The following is a 20,965-nucleotide window of genomic DNA, read 5'->3' on the forward strand; positions in this document are numbered from 1 at the left end:
TGGTTTTGGGCTATGGTTCGGGGTATGGTCTATGGAGTACGTGTATCGCATGTTGGGCCCCTGGTCCCCTTGTCCCCCGGCCCCCCTTAAGCCTCCACTGCCCCCTGTCAGTGGTTCCTCGTGGCGCTAATGTGGCCGTACTTGCAAATCGTACCTGCATAGCTTGGGCTGCTCCATTAAAGCCAAAAGCAAATTTAAAGACGAAAGTCGGAGTCGAGGTTGAATTTTGAAGCCGAATCCGCGGCCCAAGCCAAAAAGCCTGCCGCTTATGACAGGCGATGCCGCTGCTTGCCCCACCGACATGCAACCGAACCAACTCCAAACAAGTGAGAATTTTGGCTAAAATTATGGGTTTTACCTGGGGTATACCCTGGAAATGCTAGTAGGAAATAATATATATCATTTTAGTTAGTGATATACAAACTAATCAGTAAAAATAAATATCTGCTTATTTACAACGTTTCGTATTATATAGGATCTAAAGTAAACCCAAAAAGCATTATATCTTATACAAAACTCTTTAATTACCTATTTTAACATACAATTATTTAAATCAAGGTAGGAAATTAAGGGAAAATATTTAAATTGAATATCAAACCTTTGGATATAAAACTTTTTCTATCAAACTTCGAAATATGCATGTCATTTCGAAGTAATGCTTCCCATATGTTTATTTAAAAGAAAACCCCTTAAAAAATTTCTAAAATATATGTACATATATCTTAACAATTTATTGAAATTGTATGTATTTTATTTAAATCCATAATCATTCTTCTAATCCGTCCTTTTCATAAATTTTAAAATGGTTTGTGAACTTAGATTCATAGAACCGCTTACTCTTGCGTAAGGTTTTACCATCCAAACCTTGACTTTGCCTTAAATACCCCTTAATATTTTGTAAAACAATAGGTACTACAGTGGTGCGCGAAATATCTCGACATGAATACAATCTTTTAATGATCGTGTGTAATTTACAAACATGTGGGGATGGGATGGCGGTGCACGCTGCTGCCACCGTCTAAATCGGATTTTGGATTCGAGCCGCGGTCTTTGAAATTGGATTGGTATTTGTCTATGTAGTTGTATCTGTATTTGTATTTGTATTTTTGGAGTCTTCGCCGTCGTCCATCACCTGACCTCCGCTCGACTCCAATACAATCACTCATTGAGCAGGGCCAAGTTGCAGTTGCTGTTGCGGTTGCAACAGTTGCGACTTTCGGTTGCAGTGCACCTTGATTCTGGGCATCAGTCACCCACTAAACGCGACTTGGATCCATCTCCATCGCCATGGTGCAGTTCCACATCCCCGAAATCCTGGTCGCATTTCGCAAGACGTTCGTTCACATGCCACTCAAGAAGTCGTGGCACTGGATAAGCCCCCTAACTCCCCCTCGAAAACCCCTCTAAGACCCCCAACAAAACCCCCCAATTCTCCAACCCGGAGAAAGAGACCAAATAGAGTGAAACGGAAAAAACAGAGAGACCGAAGATGGATTTGAACGTTTTGGGCAATTACAATAACTCAATTTGTACGGCCAGGCAATCGTTTGTCAATTGTTGTCCCGCTCTTGTGCTCTTCGAGAGGATTTCCCGGGGGATCCCCAAAATGGAAGGGGATTGGATGGGATGGGATGGGGGGGGGGGCTGGAAAAATCTCTGCCCCGCTCTGGGGAGTTTTTCAATATTATTTCGGTCTCCGTTTTCGTTTTCAATTAGCCGCAGAGCAGAGTAGAGTAGAGCGTTGCGATTCAAAGAGAAAGGCAAAGAGAATGGTCGGTCTTAATGGGGTCCAACTGTAGGCAGGCCAAGCGATTGATCAATCAGCAAAGATGGATGTGAATTCTACACAACCAAAGCTGAGGTTTAGTTTTTTTACTCATATTAACACAGCCTTGAATTATCCATTGAATATGTAATTTTTGTTTATTGTTCGTATTTATTATAGATTTTTCCGGTAGCTTCTGACCCGTCTTCGAGTTGACCCCTTCCCCAATCCCCGCCGCTGAACTAATTCCATCAACATTCGCACGGCCTCTGAGGTTTTGGAAGCCCCAGGCGATCCTCGGACCTGATCCTCTGTTTGTTTCCCTGTCCGATATTGTTATTGCATCTGTTTCCAAGCCGAAATCCAAATACAAATCCCAATTCCAATCCCAATCCAAAGCCGTATCTCTAGCTGTATCTGTATCTGTATCTGTATCGACATCGCGTATCTGTATCTATGACTGTGCAGCGTTTAGGTCGAGTGTCTGGCGTTTAGCATTTTCAATTTACATATTACACGGCGAGTCAAACAAGCGAAAGATTTGTGGTCGCCCGTTTGCTGGATCGCCGATCACTGAAAGAAATTGGCTATTAATTAGTTAGTTATTATTTATTTAAGATATTTTGGTCAAGGTCTTATGACACTTGATTGAGTTTTGACTTACTGAAGGAATTCATTTTAAAAAGTTCAGGGGCAAACTATATCTATATATTTAATCATAATATTTATTTTTAGAATATTATATATTTGGACCTTAATGTATTTATATTAACTTGACATTTCTTATGATATTTCTTTTGAATTAAACTTTCTCTACAATGTTTAATTCAGATATGTTTTGATATTACAATATCCTATTCTATTATATTCTATTCCTTACACTCTGAAAAATAATATAAATATTTAAAGGGCTAAAATGGTTATTTCTTTGTGTGTGATTTGGTGGGCTGATGGGTCCGATTGGGCCCCCGAAAAAAAGCCAAAACGAAACAATTTATTGTGACACGAGGTAATTGCCTGGGGCAGATATTGCTGCTGCTGCTGTTGCTGTTGCTAGCTGTTAGCAACTTGCAACTTGCAACTCGATAAGGGCATTGTACCGAGTCCAGCAACTCGAGCAGAGCATCACTGTCCCATGGAAAACTGTGGATGTGGATTGGGGATGGTGAAAAGGGGGATCCGAGTGGGCCAGAAACGGTCATCAGGGCCGAAGATAGATCAAGGGGCCAGTTCAGTTCAGTTCGGTTAAGAACCAGCACGATGGCTTAGACCCTGGCTAGAGCAAAAAGAGCAAGAAGAAGAAGATCAGCCGCAAAGAAGAAGACATAGAAGAACTTATTTGGTGTAACAATTATTTCGTGATTTAATTTCGACCTTTAGCGACCAATTTAATCGATCCACACAGCCACATAGCTGCCATAGCACCATTGTTGGCTGCCCAACAGCGTTACCCGAGTTACCTGAGTTACCTGACTTGGCTCAGTTTCGTTTTGGCCATGTGGCTATGTGGCCAAGACTGGGAGTGGGCATTCGGCACTCGGCACTCGGCACTTGGCTTTTGGCGCTGGAGGAGCTGCAAGTAGTAGGAGCTGCAGAAAAGTGGGAGCACAAGTTGGGGCAGCCGAGCTGGATGGGCCGCGTGGTTCGCCTTCATTGTGTTTCATTGCCCCGCAATTCGTGCGCGATATTCTGCGGCAAGCCTAGCAGCCCACGGCCAGTGTTGCACCGAGAAAAAATATGGGGTACAAAAAACAACAAAAATTAAATATAAAATGCAGTCATACGGTTTTATAGGTATTTCTGTTTAAAATCAAGTTTAGGCTGTTCAAAATGGGGTCTTTAGATGTAATGCTTGGGTCCCCTTTCTGCAAGCTATTTAAAATGGAAAGTATATTACACGAATGTTGGTTTAAAAGTAAACCTCCAAGTCTCAAACAAATGTAATTTGAACTGTTAAAGTTATGAATTTTGAAATTGCGTTTTTGAGTCCTACCTTTCGGTAGTCATGCATTTTTTGGTAGTACCTATGTAACATAATAATGGGTAAAATTATGATCTGCCATATAATACAAAAAATTTTTTTTTTTTCAAATTGTAAGGGTATTCATCAATAAGTTTTAGTGGTTTGACAATTTAGATTGGACTTTAATTAGTAAAGTTATGGATTTTGGAAATCCAGTTTGGGGTCACATTTTTGCAAACTACCGAAAGCTACGAAATTTCAGACATGAAAATGGGTCGAAAATGGACCTCCAAAGTTATAGAAAACTGTTAACGAAGTTCGTTTGAAAATTTCATCACAATTCTTTAGAGGTATGACACTTTGAAATCGGACTTTAATTAGTAAAGTTATGGACTTTGGAAGTCCAGTTTGGGGTCACCATTTTGCAAACTACCGGAAACTAGGAAATATCAGACCTGAAAATGGGTCGAGTAATGAACCCTAATGATACAAAAAAGTGTTAATGCAGTTTGTTTGAAAATTGAATCACAATTCTTTAGAGGTATGACACTTTGAAATCTGACTTTAATTAGTAAAGTTATGGACTTTGGAAGTCTAGTCTAGGCTCACCATTTTACAAACTACCTAAAGCTACGAAATTTCAGACATGAAAATGGGTCGAAAATGGACCTCCAAAGTTATAGAAAACTGTTAACGAAGTTCGTTTGAAAATTTCATCACAATTCTTTAGAGGTATGACACTTTGAAATCGGACTTTAATTAGTAAAGTTATGGACTTTGGAAGTCCAGTTTGGGGTCACCATTTTGCAAACTACCGGAAACTAGGAAATATCAGACATGAAAATTGGTCGAAAATGGACCTCCAAAGTTATAGAAAACTGTTAACGGAGTTCGTTTGGAAATTTCATCACAATTCTTTAGAGGTATGACACTTTGAAATCAGACTTTAATTAGTAAAGTTATGGACTTTGGAAGTCCAGTTTGGGGTCACCCTTTTGCAAACTACCGAAAACTAGGAAATAGCAGACATGAAAATGGGTCAAAGTTATAGAAAACTGTTAATGAAGTTCGTTTGGAAATTGAATTACAATTCTTTAGAGGTAGGACACTTTAAAATCGGATGTTAATTAGTAAAGTTATGGACTTTGCACGTCTAGTCTAGGGTCACCTTTTTGCAAGCTACCTATAGCTTCAAAATATCAGACATGAAAATGGGTAAAAATATGGAGCTCCAAGATATAGAAAACTGTTTATGCAGTTGGTTAGGAAATTCAATCACAATTCTTTAGATGTATGGCACATTGAAATCGGTCTTAAATTAGTAAAGTTGTGCACCCCAGAGGTAAAGTTTTGGGTCACCATCCTTTATATTGGCTTTAGGTTTTTCTTGCAATGTTTTTCTCCCAGTGCAGCCTGCTCCCAGCAGCGTGCAGCAGCGGCGGCAGTTGCAGTTGCAGTTGCCCAGGGGGCGGAATGGGGCCGGAAAGGGGGAGTTGGGCTCGGACTGGCCTGGACTACAAGTAAGTAAGTTCCCACGTCTCCGCTCCACGGCAAGTGCCGTCTCTTTCCCTCCGCCTCGGACCCTCTCACTCGCTCCCTCCTTCGCTGGGCGACAATGTCCCCAGAAGCGTTTCGAGCGAAAAATTTAAATTTCGCACCGAGCGGCTCTTTGTTTTGGTTTGGTTTCTGCTTTTGATTTTGCTTTTTGTGGCTCTTGGCCATGACTCGGTGGGTCAGGTTTTTCTTTTTATTTTTCTTTTTATTTTTTTTGATCTCTGGTCAGCCGATCTGGCCGCTAATAATTGCCATTGATTTGGTTTCGGATGTGGATGTGGATCATGGGAGCAATGGCAATCCAGAAGCCGAGGCAATTTGTGAAATTACATAAATCAGCTTTTATTTATTTAGAGACGGAATGGGATGGGGATGGGTGTCGTGTTTTTGGCTTCCTGCCATTGCCATTTCTATTACCATTCCCCCTTTCCCCATTCCCAATAGTATCCAATACCTGATTCCCATTCCCCTTTTAGCCATTCCCGCCATTGATTACTTATTTTCCCAAATAAATATGCATAGTAAATTGGCCTCCTCGTCGTTTTGTGCAGAAAACTCATTTGAGGCTCTCAACTGTTTTGTTGTGCAGTTTTCCTACAGTTTTCCTATAGATTTTCCTTTTGTTGGCGGCGGTTATCGAGCGGCCATCTCGGAGACAAGACAAACAAAAAAAAAACAGTGGCTAAAAGTAAAGTCAGTCTGGATCCATGATGATGCTGCCCGGCTGAGTTATCGTTAATCGATCGACGGCCTACACTAAAACCAAATCGCATATAAATAATTGAAAAGCAATGGGCGTGAGTTCAGGGACCTAGAACTCCAGAGATTTTAAATATATTCAAGCTATTGATAAGCTGGGGTGATTAAGTACCCCTAGTTCTAATGGTTACGGGACATGTTAAGTTAATGAGTTATGTAATGAGTTAAGTAATGGGTTAAGCAATGAATTAAGTAATGACTGATCAAATTCGGGAAAACTTGGAATATAAATGGTAAATATTGTAAAAAGATTAATTGTATCACCCATTTGGTAGCTCACTTAAATTCAATAGCCTAATCACTGGCCATTTAAATCAATTTATGGCCTTCATTCGTTTATTTTCGCACATTTGTCGTTTTAAATCGCCTACTCTTGTCGATTAATCAAGTGACTCCCAACGCTTTCAATTACCTATCGCAACGATGACCAGTCGAATGCGGAGTTTACCTGGGAAAATGCATTCCCAGGTGAAAATTCAGGTGGAGAAAAAGGCTTGGAGGATTTATGAACTCGTAGTCGGAAGTGATTAGAGTAGAGCTCCCCCCGAAAAAATAGATATATATCTATAAACGTATTTATGGAGAGTGTGTGTCCGAGTTCGCCTGGCGGTTTGTCCGTCCTGTTTGTTTCGTGTTCGATTGACACGTTCCAAGACCGATTTTTCCCGATTTCCCTCGATTTTCCCCCCGATTTCCCAACTGAAAGTTAACACACCACGCAGAATGGGAATGCGAATGCGAATGTTGGCAATGCGCAGACGCCGAATTCATTCATTGAAGTGGATCTCTGATCCTCGTGGATGTTGTGGTTGTGCTGCAGTGGTGCTGCAGAGTGGGGGACAGTGGTGCAGTGGTGCAGTGGCGCAGGGCAACGGAATGGAGTGGTGCAGAGCGATCCGCTGGAGTCGTGTCTGTGCTGAAATTGAATGAGTTGTGCGCGTGAGCCACGATCGCTCCACGAATGCAGATGGGTCAAGAGTGGTGCGGTGGGAGTTTACACAGTGCGAAAAACGTGTCAGGAAAAACATAAAATAAGCCACAAATTAATTACAACTTTTTAAGAAAATATATGGTGTTTTAACAGCGATTTGTTTTGAAATTATTCAAATAAATCAAGTTCTTTAAGATTATCATTATTGTATAATGGATAACAAGCCCAATAAATAAGACATCTATTTATCGCTAATTCAAGTAAAAGTATACATTTTGATTAAATATGCCCTTGTTGTATAGAATTTTTAAATTGGTTGGATAAGTTGGATATTTTTTAATAAAAATAAATATTATTATTCATGTTTGTAACATACTTGAATGTTTTTATAATCTATATTGACTAAAATGTGTTAAGTATCAATATTAAAGCCCTAATGGACTATAAATTTAAATTTCATTTTAATCTATGTAAATACATTATTAAATGAATAGTTTTCAGATAGCAACAATTTTAAGAATTCCAATATGTAGTATACAAACAATTTTTATTAGCTAGATTCATTTATTTAAATGTCGTATAAATGTAAAATGTTTTTTTTTAATAATACTTTGTTTTCTAACCTAAATTACTTAGATTTTTAGGTAGATTTTTATCAAGTTGAAAATACTAAACTTCCTAGTTAGCCCATAATTTTTTCAGACATGTTAGTCCTTTGTTCGAGCTCCCTTTTTCTTGCAGTGCCCCTGGCAACTGTAACCTGCATTTCAACTGCGTGGCGGGGTCGCCGAAAAGCGAGCACAGTAGTGATTCGAGTAAATCGATTGGTGGACTCAAGAGACCGCCTGAGGGGGCGATGGACTCCTTAGCGGATGCCCACTGTCGACTAGAGGAGCGTGTGGCGCATCCCGCTCGCCTTTTGGTAATGAAGAATTATTGTTGCTCATTGTAAATGTCTCTAATTATGGTTCATTAATCAATAAAATTGTTTGAGCCGCTCGCTAGGATCTGAATCGGGTTTTTTGGAGTACGTATAATGGATTTCATATGGATGTGTATGGATCTGGAACTGCCTCGAGGTCCGCTGTATGTGTATGTTCGGCTGGCGAAAATTATGTTTTGGCGCTGAGCACGCCGAGTGGTTTATGTTTGTATAAGCTGTGGCCACATCTAAAATATATCTACCCGGGTACACATATTCCAGCATGTATCGACACATGTCTGCATGTTGGGCCAGATCGTGATGCTTTTCGTAGTGGACACACGTTGGTTAGACTTAGACCCCAAGAGTCCCCCAAAGTCCCTCAAAGACCCCATAGCACCCCCCTCCCCTGGTAATATACCATATGGCAGACTAAACTAAGCCTGAAATTGCTCGCTTCAGTTCCGCTGAACTTTCTTATCGCCCTGCATTTAATGGCCTAATATGAGTTCCACACACATTGACAATTGTGGGGCCGCCGTGGCCAGCGCCAGTTGATAATGGCCAGGCCCTAACCCTAGGTTCTTGGTCCCCAGTACTGCATAGTTTACCATACCATAGCATAGCATACCATCGTAGCTTACCATCCCCGGTCTAAAGTCGCACTCCTTCGCGCTCCACTGACTGACTAGAAAAAATGAGCCGGAGATCGGGGAAGCCAGAAACTGGAAGAGCTCGCTTTTGTCGCAGTCCAACTGTCATTTCTAAGGTCTATTGTCTGCACTGAGAGAAATATCTAAAATGTCTTTATTACAATTAAAAAAATGTTTTTGTTTTAATCCACATTTTTAAATGGTTTTCTAAAAAGATAAGGTAAAAATCTAGAATAAATCTATAAATTTGTGAATATTGTTTAACTATTTCTCTTGGCATACAAATATGTTCCTCGAAAACTATATCCTGTTTAAGCAAAAAGGTATGCCATTTTTACACATCTTTATAATTTTTATATTTTCCAATAATCAAAATACTTACAAAAATGAAGTAAACTATTACAAATTTAGCATTTTAAGCATAAGTAATTCATTAAAGGCTTTTATTTTTAAATTTTATAAAGATAAAAATATTATTAAATATTATTATAAATACAATTTGGTGTTTGTTACCTCATAAAATCAATCTATAAATTCCTGTTAACATTTTATTTATTTTTAAATACTTGTTACATTGCATTTTTCTCAATGTTGCCTTAGATTTAGTTCCATTCCGTCAGAGATCACGGCGCGTTGGCGACATTCGCCATTCGGCGAGTCCAAAAAGTGTACGTCATGCGCATTTAGACAGTTCCGAGCAGAGGGCCACCAGCTAGCCCTTCTTCTGGATGTGGATTCTCCTGGAGAAGGCGGCAGGCAGAAGGCAGCAGGCAGCAGGCACAAGGTAGATGACACCATCCGGGGTTGCAACGCTGTTGGCGCTTTACCGGCGTGAAATTGGTTTAACCCACTGGTCACAATTGCACGCACAGCCACAAAACAGATAGCCGAGAATACTTTGGAGCACATTAACATTAACTGAGCCGCGAAAGCGACAAGGGGCAGCCAGCCCAAACCGACCAGGCCAAGACCAAGCACCCCCCCTCCCCTTTCTGCTCCTCAATTTAGTGTTATCTCTGTCTCGGTATCTAAACATGTGTGTTTTCCCTCGGCCCGGCCAAAACAACTTGGCGGCAACTGTCCAGGTTCCACTGTACATATATCTGTTTATACATACATAAATGACAAAGCTCAAGTGCGAGTCGCATTTAAGTGGAGTCGCGGAAGTCATTGCACTTGCAATTAGCCCTACCTTACCCACACCCCCATCCCCCAGCCCAAAAGTTTTTGTTCAAGACCCCTTCCCAAAAACCCCATACCCAATAAAAATTAGATGGTGCAGTCATCATATGGGTGAAACCTCGGGTAATCGCTCTCTGAAATCTGGAGAGTCCGATGAGTGGGCCAAATAATACTTGCCTGGCTTTTGAAGATTTGTTTCTAAGGTGGGGTGGTATTGTCCCAAATTATCTTTAAAGTGGTCTACACATGCTGGTGGTCTGAATATTTAAAACAATTATATTTGGTATATTAACTGACCCAGAAATAAGCAAAACTATGTAATAAAAGGAAATTTAAAGCATTAATTTAAATCGGAGGAAAATGATTTTTAAGATATCTGTAATATCAACCGATAAATGGTATAAGTAATATTTAAGTTATAGTTAGGTTATCTCAATAATTAAACTATAAGGCTGTTTTACTATCAAACTATGTGAAATCTTTTCTATTAATTAAGAGGTAATATTTGACCATCACTTTGTTTTTACGTGTCAAAATTCATTGTTTCTCCAATAGTTTAAGAAATTCCCTGAAAGCAGTGAAATCTACATAATTAAGACCGCACTTGACAAATGTTTATATATGGTATTTGGCTGAAGATCACCTAGATATCAAGCTGAAATTTTCCTCGGGCTTTCCCTTTGAGCTTTTCGCTTTTTGGTTTTCGCTCGGTGGGCACTCGCCCCCATATTCCCCGTATTCCCCATTTTCCCCATTTATCTAAGTAGAAACTCGAGCCCACTTTATCGGGCCATGGGCATCTGGGCATTTCCAGTCAGCGCTTAGATGCGCTTAGCCTGGCTAGGAGTGATTTTTAATAATCGTCGTAGCCGTCGTCTTGGCATCCGCATCATCATCATCATCAAGGCTTTGGAACCGATTAAACGAGGCAGCGTCACCTGCAGCACAAGAAAACACAAACACAAACAGCCCAGAGCCACAATAATAATAAATATTTCTAAACAGTTAGTTACATTAAGAGCCGCAATGAAAACAGTAACTCACTTGTAAAAAAATAATTTGACTCGCACTTGGACTTTAATTTGCCGCAGAAGCCAAAGTTACACGGAGAAAAAATCTGTGTGAGAGGGTGTTCTTATCATTTGTCTTATAATTACAAATTACTATTGAATAGATCAGATTTTATTTCTAAGGAAAATTTTTTTTCTAAAAGTTTTTTGATTTTAAGTTTAACCTAATTTGAAAAATATATCCGAAAAATAAAAGATCTGATAAATACAATTTGTTGTTAGCACATATTTATATTTATTTTTGAGAGGGTATTTATAATTTTGTTTATTACAAAATTACGCTTGAATAGATCAGATTTTATTTCTTAAGGAAAAACATGTTTTAGGAGTTTCTTAAAGTTTTTAGGTTTGGCCTCACATTTTTGTAATAATTCCGGAAAAAATAAGATCAGAAAAACTAGCGCCTGGAAAAATGAATTTGTTGTTAGGACATATTAATAAATCTATTTTTAGTAAGTAATTTAAATTGATATGTTTCTTAAGATAAATGTTCTTAGTTTTTGAAGTTGGTAAACTTGCCCCACATAGTTTTTCAAAATATTTCCAAAAAAATGTTCGATTAGAAAAATTGTGTATGAAAAATGGTATTTGTGGTTAATAAATAATTATAAGAAATTAAAAATTATTTATTTCTCTAGATGAATATTTGTAAATTAGTAAGAGGTCATCCCAATTGTTTTCTGTGCACTAGCGCCTGTCTTTTTTTTGTTGTTGTGAGGAGTGTGGGTACAGGGCATAACGCTCTGCTTTCCAGGGGCGTGGGCAGGGGGAGGTGTCTCCGAATTGGAGAGGGGGTGGTGCTGCCGGTGGTGGCGACTTGGGCCTTCGAGAGGCGACAGTCAGCCAAGCGATGGGGCAACAACAAAGCTCGCTAGGCAGCCACTCACACGAGAAGAAGCGTCTTCGCTTTTGTCTCTCCGCTCAGTTCCGATCTTTTGATGATAATCAGCGGCTGTCCTCGGGTCCCCGCAACTGGCAACCACCAGGCAGTAAGCACCACTAGTACTGGATACCCCCCTGTACCACCAAAGCACCACCAGAGCACCACTGAACAAACATTTGCTTTTGGCTTTTCGGTGGGCAGCGAGCGTGGAAACAGTTTTTGGGAAATCACATGCGACATTTGCTCAGGAAGAGGAGCAGCAGAAGCAGCAGCAGCCGCAGATACAGATACAGATGCTCCGCTGGGCAGGCACGATTCCCCTGGAGTCCAAAAGCCCCAGAGCCACCAAAGACCCCCCTTTCCTCTGGGCATAACATCAACCACCCGCCCTGTGGACCCCGTTACATGGCAGCCATTCGGAGACAGCTCCACAGCTACTGAACCGCTGGGTTGCTGGATTGCTGGATGGTTGGATTGTTGGCTTGTTGGATTGCTGGATTGTTGGATTACTGGCGACAATTTGCTTAAAAAATAAATCACGAAAAACGCTAGAACAGACCACGACGATCTTGGCAATAAAATGCCCAGCCATATTAATAATGGCCAGGCCAAAAAGACGACGATCCTGCCCAGAATGGCTCCAGTTTTCCACCTAAATGGGGAATAACTCATTCGGTGAATAATAACTTCCAATCAAATGATGATGATCAAATAATGTATATACAAAGAATTGAATTATCATTTATTAAGAACAACTGATTGGCAGTTTTCCAAAAAATAACCAATGTATCTAAACTATTTTATTATCTAAAGTATCTAAAGTATTTGATGGTACTTTACTTCTTTTGGTATACCTTAGTTAAGGTTGTTATAAATAACTTTTGATTTTAGAGGAATTTATATACCTATGTATCACTATTAGTACTATGTTTGTCTATGTATTTCATTAGGGATATCTACAAGTCCCAATTTAATATGATCTGTTTTCCCAAAAACTGTAAGATCTAATTCAGTTTGTTATAAAGCCTTTCCTGATAATATATCGATATCAATTAATTGCTAACCCGTGGTCTCGTTAGACATCCGTTGTCCGCCGCCCACTGAAAGCCCCCGAAAAACGGCAGACTCTGGGAAAAGTGCAGTGAAGGAAAACCATTTTTTTTTCCAAACTGCGGAGGTGTCAACCCCCCCTTGGCCGCCCCCCGCCGCCCCTGGAAACAGTAGCACCTGGAGAAAAAGTACAACTAAAGCAAAATACAAAAACAAAAAGAGGTCTGGAAGACGTGGCACATAACGTCTGCGGAATTGTCAAATGATTTACATCCGACATATGTATGCTAAACTCACGAATCTATCTGCGGCACGATTAGGACACAAGCTCACAGGCTTTGGGCTCTCGGATTTTAGATGGTGGTGCAGCCAGCTCGTGTCGCACCACCGACTTTTCGCTGGTTACTTCTGTTGGCCATAAGAGCTCCAGAAAAAACCAACAAAATTACAAAAAAAAAAAACACTTAGGAAAAAATCCTAATCGTGGTTATGACAAATTTCGATGCACCACTCGCTAAGTCAGTCAGTCAGTCGGTCGGTTGCCGGCGATGTGGGTGCTTCACTGTACCACCACGGTAAAGCCCCCCTCCCCCTCTTCCCCCTCTGAGTAATTGGGACCTTTCTCACTTTCACGCGCACAAATTATACGGTCGCGCAATTTTTGGTGTCTGCCCGAAATAATGTACGAACTTTCTTATTTTGGTTTCAGCTCGACGTCTCGGGGCCCCCTTAAAAAAATATCCCTGGCCCCCCGATTAGACTCCCCGATTCCCCGGCGATCCCTAGCTCATCCAAAATACCCCATCCCCAACTCATCGCTTCGTGTTTGGCTAGTCATGACTTCCGCTCTGCACTTTGGCACACATCCAGACAGCCGGCGATGATGCCCCATTATGTGGCATGTAGAGCGATGCAGTTCCCTGCACAGCAAAAATCTATATCAAAGGTCCAACCCTAGGAGATTTCTATAATTTTTGGGGAAGTTAATAAGATCAGAAGAATGGGACTACGATATAATTTTGAAGTGTATAATATTCTTTAAAAGATAACTTATATCATATACCATATGATTTCATAAAAGTACACTTACTTAAATGTCAAATTTGTAATTTTTATTTTATATTGTTTTAAGTTTAAGCCAAAAAAAAGTAACTATTATTAAAATAATAAATTAAAAACTCCTGATTAAAAATTATACGTTTATTTCGATTTAAAAAAACCCAATAATATCTTAAATAATACTTCTTCCGCAATTTGGGTTCCACAAAAAAAATGTATAAAATTTGTCTTTTAGATTTTTCAAATTTTTCCCAGTGTACTGATTGTACTGCTGTTGCTGCCGCAGTGGCAGTTGCAATGTTCTGCTGCCCACACAACAATCGCAGCTAGACTAACGCGATGCCATCGAATATCCCGCCTCGATTGAAGTCCGTTCGGGTGATTAAAAATTCCCTCCCCCCCCAAAACAGACCAAAAAGTGAGGAAACCACCCACTCATCACTCTTCACCCACCGCCCACCTCCCATCACCCATCAACCAACACCCTCATCTCACATCACATATCTCATCTGTGAAGAAGAGTCCGGCATTAATATTTCATACGGGGCCAGGTCGTCTTGGCCAGGTCATCGTTATCTGGCCCCCAGCTCGTTGCTTTCTTTTCACCTTTTCAAACTGGCCAAATTAAAAGTTTTGTTTGCGTTCGCATAACTTTTCAAAGACTCTTTGAATGTGGGCTAAAAAGTGGTGCTGGGATGGGTGGGTGTTTGTGTTCTGGTCATGTGTTATGTGTGGTGCGTGTCCTCCCCTTTAAATTTCCTTTCGGTTCAGGGCAAAACTTTTCAATTCTTTTTCGCTTCTTGTTTTTTTTTTTCTTGTATTTATTTATTCCTGTGTTGTGCTTTTGCCTTGACAAAGGAAAAGAATGCAGGAAGGCTTATCAGTTGGACAGGCTGTATTTTAATTGTGAGCACTCGAGTGTGAACCACATGAAAACCCACCGTCAGGTACAGCGACCCGCACAAGTGGCCAACAGGAAAAGCCTCCCCCTAAGCCGCCCAAGAGTTTTGTTTTTGAATGCGCCACAGAGAAAAGAAATTTGGGAACTAAGAACATATTTGAAAATAATATTTACGATATTAATTACCATGCATGGTTACACTACTTGTTATTTGAAAGAATGGCCACACTGTCTGTCTAACGTTTTAGCAGTGTGACCTTGCACTGCTGAAAATATTGCTACCTGACCACACTGCTAAGCTTCTTTGAAATTACAATTTATTTATCTGTTTTGTTTTTCGATAAGATATGTTTGCAGTGCATTGCTATTGTGGTTTATTTTTGGCTTTTGGTGTTTAATCGTCATGCGACTTCTGTCCACAAAGCCCGAAATTGAGTTTGCACAACAAGTGGACATCGAGTCCATTAGCTAATGGAGCACCCCCTTTGAAAAATGTGAGTCCGCACACAGAAGCTGTGCCTGATCCACAATCTCTTACAGTGAAATCTCGGCGACAATCTGTGTGTGTGGCTCTTCCTTAAAGTTTTTTCGCCCCCCGTTTTTTTTCTCGATTTTTGAGTTTTTCACTTTTGAGTTTCTTTAGCTGTGACTGCTCCCATCCGCCTGTGGCCTGCATTTTGTGGGTGCGGTTCACATTGGCTGCGGAGAACTGGAGAACTCAGTGCCACCCACTCGCATTTGCATGTGCGAGGCAATTGCCAAGCCCAGACCGGTGGTCAGCTAGCCTTTATTGATGACTTTTAGCAGCCAAAGCAGCGTCGTTTAAATAATGAGCCCATGGGTCGAGGCCACCAACCGGCAACATCATCATCTCTCTCTCTATTTCTAGCCACATGCCCACACCTCCGCATCTGTCAGGGCAAGTCATCAATGGATTGGGTCGGTTCGTTTTCGTTTGCCTTGGATCGACTTGGATCGATCCATCTCCATGGGTCCTCCTCCGAGATCAGCTGTCACATTGGGCAATTGCCGTTGCCCAATCTCTGCCCCTGCCATGACTAATCCAGAATTACCAACTATGTGGCTACAATGCAAAGTGCCGCGTCATCCGGAGTTCAGCAGTTCAGCAGTTCGACAGTTCGGAGGTTCAATCTCAATGTCCAGCTGATTTTGGCCCGGTTTCACTATCGATTTCGCGCTGGCCTCTTGCTTTTCGTTTGTCAACGCCGCTCAAGCGCGAAATTGCCACTAAAATACAAAAGTAAGGCAGCTGAAATCGAAGAGGTGCTCAAAATCATAAGTTCGAGGTCCGACATTCGTGGGATCTTGGCCGAACACTTGCAAAAAATAGGGAAAATAAGGTAAGCTGTAGAAAAAAACAGAAAATAACTGATATGAAAACTTCGAAAACGGTCACATACAAAAAGTGTCCAGTATTGAAAATTTGAAGATTTGAATGTCAATGGCTTGAAATTTAAATTAAGAAGTATGACAATCCTCAGTCTGACCTTTACTTGTATAATGCTAGTAAAAACACTGATTTTTTAGGGGGAACAAATAAATCTGGTTTTAGTCAAAAATACTCTTAATTTTTTGTGTTTTTTTAACCATAGCTCAGCCAAATCAAGGCGTTCTGCTAAAAGACCGACTGTTTTGAGCAGCTTGAAACCTACACTAATGACCATTATCACTTAAGGGGAAATTTATTTTTTGACCAATTTTCGCATTTTTCAAATGGAGTGATATTTTTGACGAAAAATGGTTTGGAAAAAAAAAAGTTTTAGGTTTGAATGCCAATGGTATGTAAATTAAACTACGAGCTCAACGAGGTATGACATTCCTCATTCTGACATTTATTTGCCCAATGGCAGCAAATACACTGATTTTTTAGGCCGAAAAAAAGGGTTTCTGATTTTGGTCAAAAATGCACACTTTTTTACGGTTTTTCAAGCGTAGTTAAGCTGAATCTTGGCGTACGGCTAAAAGAACGACTGTTTTGAACAGCTTGTTTCCTATGCTAACGATTCCCATTACTTTAAGAAAAAAATTTTTGACCTAATTTGTCGTTTTTTACAAGGGGGTACATCATGTTTTTTTTGCGAAAAACACTGACTTTTTAGGGTGGTAGAATAAGATTCAAACCGAAGAATTTATTGACAATAAGTTTTGGCCAACCAGAAGTTATTTCTTCAATCATTTGTTTCAAGGCATTCCATTTTTTAAGTATACCACATAGTGGTCTGAAAATGTCTTTAAGCCAGGGTAAAAAAATGATATATTATCATAAATGTATATATTTTTCCAAGTGAAGCCCCACTTTGGGTCCCTGGCGATGAGTCCACGCATATTGGTGCCATATGATTAGCGGAGCGTCGCCGATGCATGACAATCCATCAGATGGCGATGGCTATGTGAGTGTGCCCACACCAGCTTGATTCCTCGATTCCGACTAAATCTTGGCCCAGGCCTGCCACCAAGCGAAATAACATCATCATCGTCGTCGTCGTCGTCGTTTTTTTTCTTGGGCTTGTGCCATTGATGACCAGGAAAGCTGGGCGTGGCCGGCATGCCCCGTCAATTGCCCAACTTGGGCAGGGTTTTTTTTTTCATTTTCATTTTTGCTGAGGTGCAGAGGGGCAGGCACACCCAAAAAAATGAAACAACAAAAAAAAAATAAGACGAAAAAAAAACGAAAACCAAAAAGTGCGATCGCTTACAAGTACAAAATTGTCCCAGCCTACGCTTTTGGGCAACCCATAGCCCCATCTCTCTTTACTATATCTTTATCTTCCTATGGATATCTCGCTCTAGTGCGTGCAGATGCAGCAGCCGCGATATCTGGCCAAATGGGAGCAAGACATAAGACATAGGACCCGGGACCCAGGGATCCCGATCCCAATCCCAATCCCAATCCCAGTCTCAATCCCGAAACCGAACCCGATTCGAGTAGGCCCACAAGCTCATTTCATATTCATCGATGTGGGGCACGGCCAAGAGATCTGTGTAGGATCGAATCCAGCAGGAAGTGGGCCCAAAAGCTGGGGGATACACCACCACCACCCCTGGATATATATTTAATCATCTCCGGCTAAATAGTTGGACTTGGCCCAGTAGTTGTGCGGTGGTGTCATGCGCCACCTTAACAGCCTTTGCCAGCCAGTCAGCCAGCCATTTGTCATTGGAGTCGGGCTAGGCCGCAAGTACAAAAAATAGTAATAAAATAGCAGGCCCGAAGATTAAACACCGGAAAAAGAGAATAATGTTTGGGGAATTTCTTTATATATATTTCAAAAAATAATTCAAATTTAAACATCACTTTCATAGCATTACAAAAAAGAAGGAATAGATTAAAGGTACCAATAATATTTGAAATCACATGCGATCATATAAACTGCGAACTCACTAAGGACTATTATTTATTATTAAGTTAAGTTTGACTGTTTGTTTCTAGAAGGGGCTTATTAATTTTAGTTTGCTGACTTTTACCATATTTGTCAATGGCATTTTTCCCGGTGTATAGACCAGGGACCGATTCATTCATTATGTGGAAGATCTGGCCGGGGCAAGTCATTCGAATTCATAGCGCAGACTGCGTGGGTTGTCGTCGCTTAAAAGCTAAAGAGCAAGGCGAAACAAAAGATTTTGGAGTTAATAAGCTTCAGGTGAACTGTGCATACCCTAACCTGCTCTCTGTTGGAGAGATAGCAGCTCATTTGTCATATCTGTCCATCATTTTGGGGGGCGGCGACACACCCACCAACGAGATCTCAGCGACCCGGCGACAGATCGGGAGATACACAACATACATATAAATATATATGTTAACCAGACTGTAGACTATAGCCCACTGGCCCAACGATAAATTCGCATTGTGTGCACGCTGATTGCCATCGGAAGATATCCCAGCGATATTGCAATTAAGATAAGCCGGCTTTCGGCTAGAGAAACCCAAAAAGCTAAGGCAAACCAATGCAGACCAGGCCACAAGAGCCGCTCCCCCTTCGTTCGTGACTGGGTCTGCGGTTGTCTACAGTCTACAGTCTACGGTCTACGGTCTGCAGTCTTCAGTCCCCCCTAGTCTACACTCTTCTGTGTCCCCAGTTCCATCCTCATTCCCAGCACACGCAACGAAAGCCCATGGAAAGGCCAGCTTCCGGATTTGACCAACCAGACTTAAACACACTCATGAGATTAATGCCAGATTAAGTCTAATAGTGACATTAAACAAAGCTAAAGTGGAAAGAAACACCACTTGGTATTTACAGAATGATATATCATATCAGATGGCGGTAAAAATATTAGCCAATTATTCAAGTTCCCAGATATGTTTGCTCATTGGAACTCGTTGGTATACTGGAAATCTATAACCTGCCACAATAAAATGGTTTAAAGATCGTCATAATAACTTTTCAGAGCATTTAAGATCCAAAAAAACCATTTCAAAACCTTTAAAATACCCATCAAAATATCTAATATGAAAAAGTTCCTAACGCCTGACTTCCACAATGCTCCAGCGCATACCGGGACCTAAAAATAATAAATGTGAAAATGTATATAAATATCTGTTGCACATAACGATGAGATTTTCAAGTTCACCCCCTGCTATGAATGTGTTCTGATGTTCCCGATGCGTACCATCTCTATCTGTCCGAATTCCCCCTCCTGGATTTCTGAGTTGTGGAGGGGCTGGTCAAAAGTGGAGCGTTGCGAGTGAGTCGCAAGAGTCTCGGAAACCGAAACCAAAGACCATACCATTTTCCATTGCCATACCATTGTCGGTGTCAAGCCAACTGACAGTGTTCCATCCAGCATATCCAACATATCCAGCGTTTATAGCGCGCATAGCGTATAGGCAGCCACCCCAAGTCCCCATCCCCGAACCCTCGTCTCATCCCCGGGATCTGTGATCTCCACGGCGGCGTGGCTTAAAATAACAATACGCGGGGTCTTGAGATCGGAGATCGGAGACCCGGGTCCGTTGTTTGGCCTGAGTTGAGTTCGGCTGCTCACATGTGTCTGCCATATGTTTGTCCGTGGGACAAACGGCCAGACTGGCCGTGGGGCTGTACTATACGCTTTATATGCCATATCCCATGCATACCCAAGTATCTCCGATCTCCCCGATCGCCCCCTGATCTCCCTATATCTCCCACTCTGCTCCCAAGATGGCTGCCTTTGTCAATGTTCCATTTGTGGACACACTTGAGATTCCATTAATTCCCAAATATTTTCATTTTGTCGGAAATTTCAAGACGGGCAGGGCAGGCAAATCAAACTACATAACATATCAAGTGCTGTTGTTGTCACTGGGTTTTATTTATGGCCAAGTGCTACTGTTTCGTATCCCTATCCCAAAAATTGTCACTTGGACAGTGATCGCATCATCGCAGAGGGAAAAAAAGAGACAGAGACAGTGGGACTTGACGGGGAAAAAGAGTGAAACTCTGATTCACATACACTTATGGTCAAAATAATAGTAATCCAAAAGGAATTTCATCGATTTACGATGAATCCATCTCAGCTAGATATAGTTTATATATGTAATATTTGAAAGATAACAATGATCCTTTAATGTATTAAACATTTAAAATTGTTAGGTATAATAATACCTATAATATCTATAACATCTTTCTATATGTCTATCTATCTATCTATCTATCTATCTATCTATCTATCTATCTATCTATCTATCTATCTATCTATCTTTCTATCTATCTATATTTCTATCTATCTGTCTATATATCTATCTATCTATTTATATATCTATCTATATTAAAAAGTTTTTGAATAATTAAAATATTTTTAAACTAATTTATATTTGCCTGACGACCAATATACCGATTTTGAAGTGGGTGATTGGTTGCGACTTCTCCGCCTTTTGGTTAACCTCATTGAAAACCGAAGCTGAATGTAGACCGAGCAACGGGTTCCACAAAAAATCAGATTGAAAAGGCAACGGCTCTCGAGTGGAATCTCCGATTACTGACAGGACTCCAGGACATCGCGGATCCCGTCAGGACTCTTTCAAGTAGGTTCAAGTGCTATATGCACTTGTCCCGAAATTTGGAATTTCAATTAACTATTTTCCCAAAAGATGTGCCGACACTTCGAAGGGGGTAATATTCCCAGGCCAGAGAAGGCCAGATGGGATCCTAAATGAAAACATCTTTTAAAATAAGGTATAGATCATTGAGATATTGTAATTCAATTTTTGAGGTAGAGCACAAAGTCTTTTAACTTTTAAGGAAAAATCAAATATGCAAACCTCAAGAT

This window comes from Drosophila suzukii, chromosome X, assembly GCF_043229965.1.
Source record: "Drosophila suzukii chromosome X, CBGP_Dsuzu_IsoJpt1.0, whole genome shotgun sequence".
Lineage (NCBI taxonomy): Eukaryota > Metazoa > Arthropoda > Insecta > Diptera > Drosophilidae > Drosophila > Drosophila suzukii.